The sequence below is a fragment of the Bos indicus genome, chromosome 2 (genome assembly GCF_029378745.1).
Source record: "Bos indicus isolate NIAB-ARS_2022 breed Sahiwal x Tharparkar chromosome 2, NIAB-ARS_B.indTharparkar_mat_pri_1.0, whole genome shotgun sequence".
Lineage (NCBI taxonomy): Eukaryota > Metazoa > Chordata > Mammalia > Artiodactyla > Bovidae > Bos > Bos indicus.
Genome location: NC_091761.1, coordinates 65,642,440 through 65,654,160, shown reverse-complemented (window position 1 = coordinate 65,654,160; position 11,721 = coordinate 65,642,440).

The following is an 11,721-nucleotide window of genomic DNA, read 5'->3' as shown; positions in this document are numbered from 1 at the left end:
ATTCAGGACAAAGTTAACAAACCCAAGATGCCCAGTTCAGTCCACAGCCCAGTAGGGGCCCCTCTTCAGATTCCAGCAGGTTTCCCAGTGGAGATTGGTGGGAAAGGCCTAGGGCTAGCTCACTACCCAGTCCCTCGGTCTGAGGACAACTGAAGCAGGAGATCCAAGGTCTACAGCAGCATTCTCTTCCTCCAGGAAACTGTTCTAAAGCTGTCTGGTAATAAAGTTAGAACCGTGTATTGTTCACCCACTATGCTCTGTGTCAGCAATACATGATAAGGAACACAAACACAAATAGAAGACGTCATTCCCAATCCCAGGAAGTTCTTGGTGTTGTGATGGGGAAAGAGGCAAGAGTTGACATAGCTACAATGCAGGACCAGAGGTTAAGAGATGGATGAAAAGTGTAAGTCAGGGGCAAGATGAGAGGCAGAGGGGTGAAGTGGTTAGCATCCTTGGCTCAGGGTCATACCACTGCCTGGGCTCAAAAGCTTGCTCTGCTGCTTACAAAATGTGTGACTCTGGGAAAGTCACTTAACCTCTCTGTGCATCAGTTCCTTCATAAAGCCAGGTTAATGATAGTACCTACATCACTTAAAGGGGTTAACATAGATAAAGCCCATGGAGCACTCTCAGACACTCCGCATGCTGTTATGAGTGAAGAAGGTGGCCCTTTCATGCTCTTTACAGGGGAGTCCCCAAAAAGACAGAACAGAAAGCTGGTGAAGGGCAATCTTCTTGTCAACCAAACCATTTGGTATACCATCTAGTGATTTAGGAGGCAGATCTCTGGAGAAAGATGGCTCTTACTTCCAGAGACCAACCCCCTTAATCGTATCACTTGAGAGACCACTCCACAGTCACCAGGAGGGACAACAAGCTAGAGCTTCATTAAGAGGTCTTACTGTCCTTAAAATTCAACGATTTTAAGAAATTAAGTTGAATGGTGAATCTCTCTTTTGCTAGTTCTGTGCAACAGTAAGTTTCTCCCCTTTACTTTTGGGATTCAGCTTCTATTTAAAACTTTTGATCATCTAATAGTATCACTGAGTAACCTTAATTTTGCCTCAAATCAAAAAAAAAAAAAAAAAGAAGAAGAAGAAGAAGCATCCTTGTGTCTCCAAAGAGAACCTAGGGAAGAGAAGAGTTGGAAAGAGAAAGGAGATGCAATCAGCACTGTTTCTCCATCCGTACTTTACTGATGACCAGGCTCTTACACTCAGGGACGAGAGTTTTGAACTCCACAGGTATTGTATGGAGAACTCTGATCTGGTCTGAAGACAGACCCCAAGCTCTTAAATATCTGAGCATAGCATCTAATTATTATAAATAATAAACTCTCAGCATCAAAGCTGGCTGGCTGGATGGATAGAGAAAGAGATAATCAATAGGTGGACAGATCTAGGGGTTAGGGAGATAAATAAAAAACTAAGTAAATACTATCTTTTTTTCAGCATCAGGAAATTCTCATGTCTCCACACATTTTCCCCAAGATCTACTGTGTCTGAAATCCCATTGTGAACTTGCCTTTCAGTTAAGTAGTGCATGCCCTTTGCAAGCATTATTTCATAAGTTCAAAAATTATCAGGATTGATAGCTCATTGTGTCTCTAACACCTTAGCCTGAACACAACCATCAGATGCCCTCTCTTCTGCTAGAGGAACAAGGATGCTGGAGATGGAGTGCCTACAGAGTTATAAAAGGGCCAGCAGCTGAGAAAGAAGACCAGTAGTGCCCAGAGACAAATTTTCTACCTTCGTAAGTTTGTTGAGAGCTGGTCCTCAGTCTCTGTTTTGTCCAAATATCTTCCTCTGACTTAACAGCAAATTCAGGAAAATTTAGCATTCAGCTCTTGCTTCCTCCCAGGTCGTGCAGTGGCAAAAAATTCACCAATCAATGCAGAAGGTGAAAGATATGCGAGTTCAATCCCTGGCTCTGGAAGATCCCCTGGAATAGGATATGGCAACCCACTCCAGTATCCTTACCTGGATAATCCCATGGGCAGAGGAGCCTGGCTGGCTACAGTCCATGGAGTCTCAAAGAGTTGGGGAAGACTTAGCAACTAAGCATGCACATGCCTTGCTTCTAGCTTTATAGCTAAAATTTCAGAAAAGTGGGGTGGAGGGAGACATACTTCAGTTGATAAGTCAGTCCTGGCTTGGTGAACACATGCTTTAATTGCCAGAGAAATAAATGGCAAATGGTTGAATTATAGTTGGTGGTGACATTACTCTAAACAGCTCAGGCTGCAAGAAGAGATGTGGGAATGAAAATATCCAAAGAACATCATTGTCATGGGCATTTCAAATGCAACACAACCAGCCAAATCAATCACAGTTTAAAAAAAAAAAAAACTGGCCAAAGGCCACCCTCTAGTCAATCCTGGAAGAGAAAACTGTAGCGACATATGTTCCCTTAAAAATGGAAAATTGCAATTCATTTCCAAAGTAATCATTTCTCGTGCCTGCCCCAACTTTTTTATGCCTCTCTGAACTTCCTGAGTATATTTACAGCGCAAAACTTTCTTCCTGTATGTGTTCATGCTGTGTTTTATTTGCATTGCAGAATATCACTGTAGCCCTCCCAGTCCTTATAAATTAAGTTTATTTTGAGATGAAAGGAATGGAACAGAAGTAGTTCCTGCTGTGACTTAATGCTGTAAGAGTTTATTTCTTTGTTTTTCTTGGGAAACTATATTGATGGGACAGACAGGGGGAAAAAAGATAAAATGCCTCCCCAAATTCCATGCCAGTTTTCACTCGCATTTTTAAAAAAACAATGTATGTAAATAATCCCCTTCCAGATGTACTCGGATCAAACAGGGACACTGGGTAATTGAGAAGCAAGATTTCCATCTGCTCTATCAATCCAAAGGCAAAAAGTGGAATGTAAAAAAAAAAATTTAACATCTAAAAACACAACAACATTGACCCAGCTGCCATGCAGCAGGTCTGTGTTCTCCAAGGCTTTGTCCAGAGCCAGGACAACATCCCCCACCCCATTCTATTGGCCCATTTGTCTCCTGTACCCCACCCTCATTGGCCACTGTGCACTCATCCATTTATCCAATCACCCGGCCTTCACATTAATTTTGTGGTCCTGAAATGATATTAAATCCTACACAGCAGGGACTTCCCTGATGGTGTAGCAGCTAAGACTCCTAGCTCCCAATGCAGGGGGCCCACGTTCCATCCCTGGTCAGGGATGCAACTAGAACCCACATGCCACAACTAAGCATCCCGCATGCTGCCACAAAGATCTAAGATCCCAAGTGCCACAACTAAAACCCAGAGCAGCCAAATAAATCATTTCTTTATTTTTAAAATCCCACACTGCACTAATCTTTTCACATATGTCTGCTTTGTCTTTCAGGCTAAACAGGAAGCCTTTTCAAGAGGAGGAAGCTTGTCTTTCATTGCTCAGTCTTCATATTGGCTTCCAGCAAAGAACCCTCCTACTAGAAGTATAATAAACCCAATTAGAAAAAATAAAGTTGATTTTACTTCATCTTAAAATATATTGACGTGCCCAGTAAAGCCAGATTTTATCACATATGAACACTGGGAAGAAAACAGAGTTTCTCAAGTTCCCAGTCCTCCCTATTTCTAGAGTCAGAAATACCACCTTGGAGCAGACAGCTTCTCTGAGAAGAGGGAGCTGGGGGCTTCTCTAAGTTATTTAGATGAAAGCAAGTGCCCACTCATTCTGGAAAAATTCCCTACCCAGATGCCTCTGTCTGGGCAAGGAGACCTGCAGACAGAGGCAGCAGCAGTCAGTGCGCGCCCTTCCCTTGTGAGCATCTGCATCTGCTCATGTTCCCCGGGGTCTTGGAGCTTCCTGACAGGAAGGGGAGGAGGACCAGGGCCCTCTGCCTGCTGTGGTTTAAAGCTACTGGACGGATCCATGGATTGAGGCAGCAGCTGGCAGGAAAGGAGGATGGGGCTCCCTGGAAGAAATGGACCACAAGCATCATTCAACTCAGCACTTGCTCCTCACTGGGGAGGCCTGGAACTGGCATTTGAAGCCTCTCTTTGGATCCACCTTCTCCACAGAGGAAGAAACTCGTGGGCAATGACTGCATGCAGTTTGTTATGGACTGAATTGTGCTGCTCAACCAAAAGGCTTATGTTGGAGTTCTAACCCCCTCTGTGTCTATCTCTGGAGACAGGATCATTAGGAAGTACTGAATTGTTAAGGTTAAATGAGATTATAGAGTCCTGATCTGATAGGACTGCAGCCTTCAAAGAACATGGAGTGCCTCTCCATGAATGTCCGTCTGTCTCTCTCTCTCTCTCTCCACCACATAAGGGCACAGCAGAGAGAAATGAGCCGTCTACAAGCCAGGAAGAGAGCTCTCACCAGGCACCAACCTTGCTGGACCTTGACCTGAGATTTCCAGCCTGGAGTACTGTGAGAAAATAAATGTCTGTTGCTTAAATCAACCAGTCTAAAGTATTCCATTTGGCAGCCCAAGCTAACTAGTATAGATATTGTCACCTTTATTTAGTAGATTAGGAAACTGAACTCATAAAGGTTCAAGATAACGTGCTCAAGATCATACAGCCAGGAAGTACCAGAGCCAAAGGTCCACCCACACTGTTTTCATTTTGCCAAGCTCAGTTTCTGATGGCAAACCACATTCACAGTAATCCACTGTTACAGGAAAGGGAGACAGGCTAATTCATCAGACAATAGTGAGAAATGTATCAGCCACTGTATAACCGTGTGATCAGTTACTCAGTCATATCTGACTCTCTGGAGCCCCATGGACTGTAGCCCACCAGGCTCCTCCCCAGGCAAGAATAATGGAGTGGGGGTGCTATTTCGTACTGCGAGGAATCTCCTGACCCTGAGATCAAACCCGCATCTATTGCACCTCCTGCATTATCAGGCAGATTCTTTACCACTAGAGCCATATGGGAAGTCCATTATAGCCTTAGGTGGGCCTGGAATAGGAGGAAAGCAAGTTCTACCAGAAATTCCTGTTAAATGAATGGAAGGATGGATAGATGGATGGGTGTACTCCTCCAGGTTGGAGCTAGCAAGGCCTCCCGGAAGAGGTGACAATTAGGAAGCTTGCATTCTTTGCTCAGAACCTCGGGCACAGTGAACACTTTCCTTGCTCTCAGATCCCCTGAGGGATTAGTCCTCCTCTGACCACACAGCACTGGGAAACCTGCCTTTGCAGGGTCAGTGCCTTCTGCTTGTCCCCGCAGTGTTTTATATGAAAATGACAACAAATCAATATGTGGGATGGCTGATTATTGGTCCTTCTTCTGCCCTCCTTTCCTGAATTTGTACCTTTCCTGCAGTACAGGTAGAGGCTTCATAAATTATTAATAAATTAAATTTTTTTCTTTTCCCTACATCAGTGCACATGGTCTCCAAGTTGCTTTCAGACTGAGGGTTGCCAAAAGAAGGAAGAATTCTTTATGTATTTTACTCTTGAAACGGAAGACCTGAAATAAGCAGGAGTACTTTCTATACCCCATAGGAGAACTGGGAAGACAGAGAAAGGAGGAGACTGTAGCTCCACTCTCTTCTGCCCTCAGGGACACCAAAAGAGGATCCTCTGGAGTGCGTGCAATGATGTGACCCTGGAAGAGATCTGGGAGGAGAGACCAGAGGTTCTACCCCCAGGGGCTTGGAGGAGAGGAAGGGCAGCCCAGGAGTCAGGACCTGGGTGGCGGCTACAGAAATCTACAGGGAGCTGAACCAGAAGGTAAAAGCCAAGCCACGTCTATGGGTCACTCCTTGTCACTCAAGGCGCCACACTGTGGGAGCAGGAAGCCCCATGAACTGTCCAGCTTGTGTTGCTGGGGTGGGGTGCCTTCCAGCTCAGGCACCTGTACTCTGTCTGTGGATTCTCCACCGGAGGGAAGAAGTGCACTTACCTTGGGTCCCACACTGGCCGAGCCCCACCCACACTGCTCTCTGTGGACTGCCCTTTCACTCAACACTAATAGCTAACCCATAGACCTTACTGTGAAAAAATGTAAATACTTATATATTTGTTCAGTCATGTCCAATTCTTTGCAACCCCATGAACTGCAGCAAGACAGGCTTCCCTATCCTTCTCTATATCCCAGAGCTTACTCAAACTTATGTTCGATGAGTCAGTGATGTCATCCAACCATCTCCTCTGTCATCCCCTTCTCCTCTTGCCTTCTAACTTTCTCAGCAGCCAGCTCTTCGCATCAGCTGGCCAAAGTATTGGAGCTTCAGCTTCCGAAGCAGTCCTTCCAATGAATATTCACGGTTGATTTCCTTGAGGAGTGACTGGTTTGATCTCCCTGCTGTCCAAGGGACTCTCAAGAGTCTTCTCCAACACCACAGTTCAAAAGCATCAATTATTGGTTGCTCATTCTCCTTTATGGTCCAACTCTTACATCCATACATGACCACTGGAAAAACCATAACTTTGACTATATGGACCTTTGTCAGCAAAGTAATGCCTCTGCTTTTCAATACACTGTCTAGGTTTGTCATAGATTTTCTTCCAAAGACCAAGCATCTTTTCATTTCATGGCTGCAGTCACCAATAAAGTCTGTCACTGTTTCCACTGTTTCCCCATCTATTTGCCATAAAGTGATGGGACCATATGCCATCATCTTCATTTTTTGAATGTTGGATTTTAAGCTAGCTTTTTCACTCTCCTCTTTCACCTTCATCCAGAGGTTCTTTAATTCCTCTTCACTTTCTGCCATAAGGGTGGTGTCATCTGCATATCTGAGGTTATTGATATTTCTCCCAGAAATCTGGATTCCAGTTTGTGATTCATCCAGCCCAGTATTCTGCATGATGTACTCTGCATATAAGTTAAATAAACAGGGTGACAGGTATACAGCTTTGAAACACTCCTTTCCCAATTTTGAACCAACCCTTTGTTCCATTTCTAGTTCTAACTGTTGCTTCTTGACCTGCATACAGGTTTCTCAGGAGGCAGGTAACATGGGCTCTTATTCCCCTCTCTTTAAGAATTTTCCAGTTGGTTGTGGTCCACACAGTCAAAGGCTTTAACATATTCAATGAAGCAGAAGTAGATATTTTTCTGGAATTCTCTTGCTTTTTCTAGGATCCAACATACGTTGGCAATTTGATCTCTGGTTCCTCTGCTTTTTCTAAATCCAGCTTGAACATCTGGAAGTTCTCAGTTCATGTACTGTTGAAGCTCAGCTTGGAGGATTTGGGGCATGACCTTGTTAGCATGTAAAATGAGTGCAATTGTGCAGTAGTTTGAACATTATTTGGCATTCTCCTTCTTTGGTACTGGAATGAAAACTGACCTTTTCCAGTCCTGGCCACTGCTGAGTTTTCCAAATTTGCTGACACAGTGAGTGCAGCACTTTAACAGCATCATCTTTTAGGATTTGCAATAGCTCAGCTGGAATTCCATCACCTCTACTAGCTTTGTTCGTAGTGATGCTTCCTAAGGCCCATTTGACTTCACACTCCAGGATGTCTGGCTTAGATGAGTGATCACATCATCATGGTTATCCAGATCATTAAGATCTTTTTTGTATAGCTCTTCTGTGTATTCTTGCCACCTCTTCTTAATATCATCAGCTTCTGTTAGTTCCATACTGTTTCTGTCCTTTATTGTGGTTATCTTTACATGAAGTGTTCCCTTCGTATCTCTAATATACCAGTATAATAGATATATTTATACTTATAATATAAATTACATATATTTATACTTATTTAATCTGCTCAACAGCACTCTATTATAGTATCTCCAAAGTACATACCAACCTCTCTAGCATAGAGAGGTTAAATAAACTACCCACAGACACACACAGCTGAGCTTCAAACCAGACAGTCTGGCTCCAGATTCCTAGTTTCAACCACTGTTCAATACCATCTCTCATTACTCAGGACCCATGTAAGACCCTTGAAACAAGAGAGTCGGGGAAGCAGAAGGTAAAGCATCATAGTACTTACGGGGCACAGGGCAAAGAAGATCACCCCCTGCCCCTGACTACATATGATCCAACCCATCCTGTATGGGACTCCAGGTCCACGATCCAGCTCTCATTCTTGTTGTTCAGTCATGTCTGACTGTAAACCAGCAGGCTCATCAGTCCATGGGATTTTTCAGGCAAGAATAGTGAAGTGGGTTGCCATTTCCTCCTCCAAGGAATCTTCCTGACCCAGGGATTGAACCCACACACATCCACATTTCCTGTGTTACAGGCACATTCTTTACTGCTGAGCTATTGGGGAAGCCCCCCCACTAGCTCTCATAGTACAATTAAACTCCTCCAGGTTCACAGCCCTGATTCATTTTTCTTGATACATCCATAGCTCCTAGACATCTTGCATGTACAAAGAGCTGAGTAAATGTTAAATATATTGAATTATTAGAAAGTATTAATAAAAGCTTTATATTTGAGCATGATTTTGTCCTGGAGTGATCTGAAGGATACATTTCTCAAAGAAGTCCAGGCAGGTACCACGGATGGAGAAGCTCTTTATGTAACAGTGCTCTTCTCCATAGGCCAACGCTTGTTTTTCATTCTTCAGACACTGTGGAAAAATAACTTGCCTTTAATCATGACTTACACTTTTCACAGTTTTTTAAAATGCATCACCTCTGTTAATTCTGTAGTTTGAAGGAGGTATTCTCACACCTACTATGCAGGTTAAGAAACTGAGGCATTAAAGAGGTTAAATAATGTATCCAACATCATACAGCTGCTCAGCAGCAAAACCAGGACCTAAATGCCGATACCTGCTTCCTACTTGCTGGTTGGGCATTCTTTTCTTGGATGGTGAATGTATTCCTTATTCTCAGACTCCATAGGTTTAATTCCACAAGTACCTTTTCTCAGGCTGCACACCTGTTGGAGAGGATTGGGGGAGGGCATTTCACACAAAGCCTTGCTGGTTAAGCTCTCCATCGCCCTTGTGATGGACGAATGGACCGGCAGCATCAGCATCACCTGAAAGCTTATTAGAAATGCAGAGTCTTGGGCCCATTCAGGACATATTGAATCTGAATCTGCATTTTAACAAGATCTTCGGATGATCTGTATGCAAACAAAGGTCTGAGAATCACTGCTCTGGAAGACATACTCACAAGGGCAGTCATCAGCAGACATAAAGAAAGAAGCTGAATATTCTCTGGTGGATTCTGTGAGAGTTAAATGGGGTATATCATTTGACTACTACATTCAGATATTAACTTGGAAAGCATCACCTGGTTCTCATGCATGACAAGAATGTAAAGGAATTAGCACTCGCCTTGGACTTCAAGCAGCACACATCAGAATGCAAACTTAACTGCTGAATAGCTGGCAGTCTCTCCCACCTGCAGGAGGGAGACGGGGGTTGGGGGGAGGAGACACCCACGCAAAGAGAGGCACCCATAGATATTCCGCCCAGAAATAGGGCTTTGACTGGCACCATTCACTCACTACATGTTTTCTGATGCTGCACTAAGGTGTCAGGGGCTTAATGTTCTGAACACACACATCCAATTCTGTTTGGCACAGACCAGAAAGTGACTCTTCCCTTACACATTATGCTGCCTGAGTGGATTTCGTGGAGGTCTATCATCTTGTCGGTGGACAGGTGGTAGGCTGAATTGGATTCAGCCTCCTCCTCCCACCCCAACTCTCCCGCCAGATCTCATACCAGAGGAAGTCTGAGTCAAACACTATTTTTGATTTTTTTTTTATAAATTGTCTCTACAGGATGGTGTTCAGGCTATAATATGCAGTGTGTTTTAAAGAACCAGTTTTTAAAATTTGTCTGGAATTTAAAAAACTAAACATGTTGATAGATTTTCCTCACCAAGAGAAGCACATGCTAAATCAAAATGAATTTGTTAATTAACTTTAATGGTACTATAGAGGGTTGAATAGTGTTCCCCCAAACCCATGTCCTTCAGAGAAGGCAATGGCACCCCACTCCAGTACTCTTGCCTGGAAAATCCCATGGATGGAGGAGGAGCCTGGTGGGCTGCAGTCCATGGAGTCGCTAAGAGTCGGACACGACTGAGCGACTTCACTTTCATTTACATGCATTGGAGAAGGAAATGGCAACCCACTCCAGTGTTCTCGCTTGGAGAATCCCAGGGACAGGGGAGCCTGGTGGGTTGCCGTCTATGGGGTCGCGCAGAGTCAGACATGACTGAAGCAACTTAGCAGCAGCAAACCCATGTCCACCAGAAACCTTGGAATGTGACACTAGATGGAAATAGGGTCTTTGCAGATGTAATTGGTTAAGATGAAGCTATACTGGATGGGGGCTTTCTTGGTGGCTCAGATGTAAAGAATCTGCCTGCAGTGTGGGAGACCTGGGTTTGATCCTTGGGTTGGGAAGATCTCCTGGAGGAGGGCATGGAAACCCACTCCAGTATTCTTGCCTGGAGAATCCCCCTGGAGAATCTCTGGCTACAGTCCAGAGAGTTGCAGAGTTGGACACAACTGGGCAACTAAGCTCAGTTGCAAAGAGTCGGACACAACTGAGCACATGCTGGATCCGGCTTCTCTCGTGACTCAGTGGTAAAGAATCTGCCTACCAATGCAGGAGATGAGGGTTTGATCCCTGGGTCAGAAAGACCCCCTGGAGAAGGAAATGGCAACTGACTCCAGTATTCTTGCCTGGGGAACTCCATGGACAGAGGAGCCTCACGGGCTACAGTTCATGAGGTTGCAAAGGAGTTGGATATGGCTTAGCAACTAAACAACAACTTACTGGATTATGTAGGAGAGGGTCCTAAATCCAATGGCTGCTGGTGTGCTTATAAGGAGAAGGCTATTTAAAAATACACAGGTGTGCACAGGTAAGAACAGGTGATGATAGAGGAAAAAGCTGGCGCTACAAGCCAAGAGACACCAAGGCTGCCAGCAACCACTAGAAGCTAGGAAAAGGCGAGGATTCCTCCCTAGAACCTTCAGAGGGAATTCAGCCCTGCCAACACCTTGATGTCAGATTCCAGATTACAGAACCGTGATAAAATAAGCTTCTGTGTTTGAAGATACTTAGTTCATGGCACTTTGCTAAAGCAAGTCTGGGAAAGTAATAGAGTATCTAATAAGTAATGTTGCTAATATTATTTTGGGAGCTTGCTCTGTGGCCAGGCACTGCTCTGAACATGTATTTACCCACTTAATCATCAAAGCAACCTTCTGAGGGAGACAGTCATTCTCATTTTACTAAGAGACACTAAGTCATTTACCCACATTTGTTATCCAGCTGATGGATAGACAAACAGGCTCTCACCCAGGCAGTGCTACTTCAGAGCCCCCACTCAGAGCCTCCAACCATGAGCTCTGAGAGTTGGCAGTTGAAACTGAGATGGACATAAGGGCCAGCATCGGTGTGAACACAGCATCTTGTGTTCCTCCTCTAACTCCACCTGCCTGATGAGCAGACATCAGAACCAACAAGATTCAGCTGGACAAGCAGGAAGCTTCGCTGCTGGGTGGTAGGAGTTAATGCTGTTTGGATTCTAGGAAATGGAGTTATTAGTGAGTGCTTTCAATTAAGGAAAGCTCCAGAGTCCTAAGCTGAGTTGAAAGATCTCAAAGGCTCCGGAGCTGACATGCCTGGGGGCTATCGGCAGGGCCAAAGCTTCAAAGCACAACTCGGAGAAGATCCAGTTCACTCTGAGACTCAGAGGCGTACCAAGAAGGTACCAAGGAAAGAGTGACCTTGCTAAGTTAAGATGTTCAGTTCTTGGAATACATTTCCCTTAAATCTCTGATGGCACT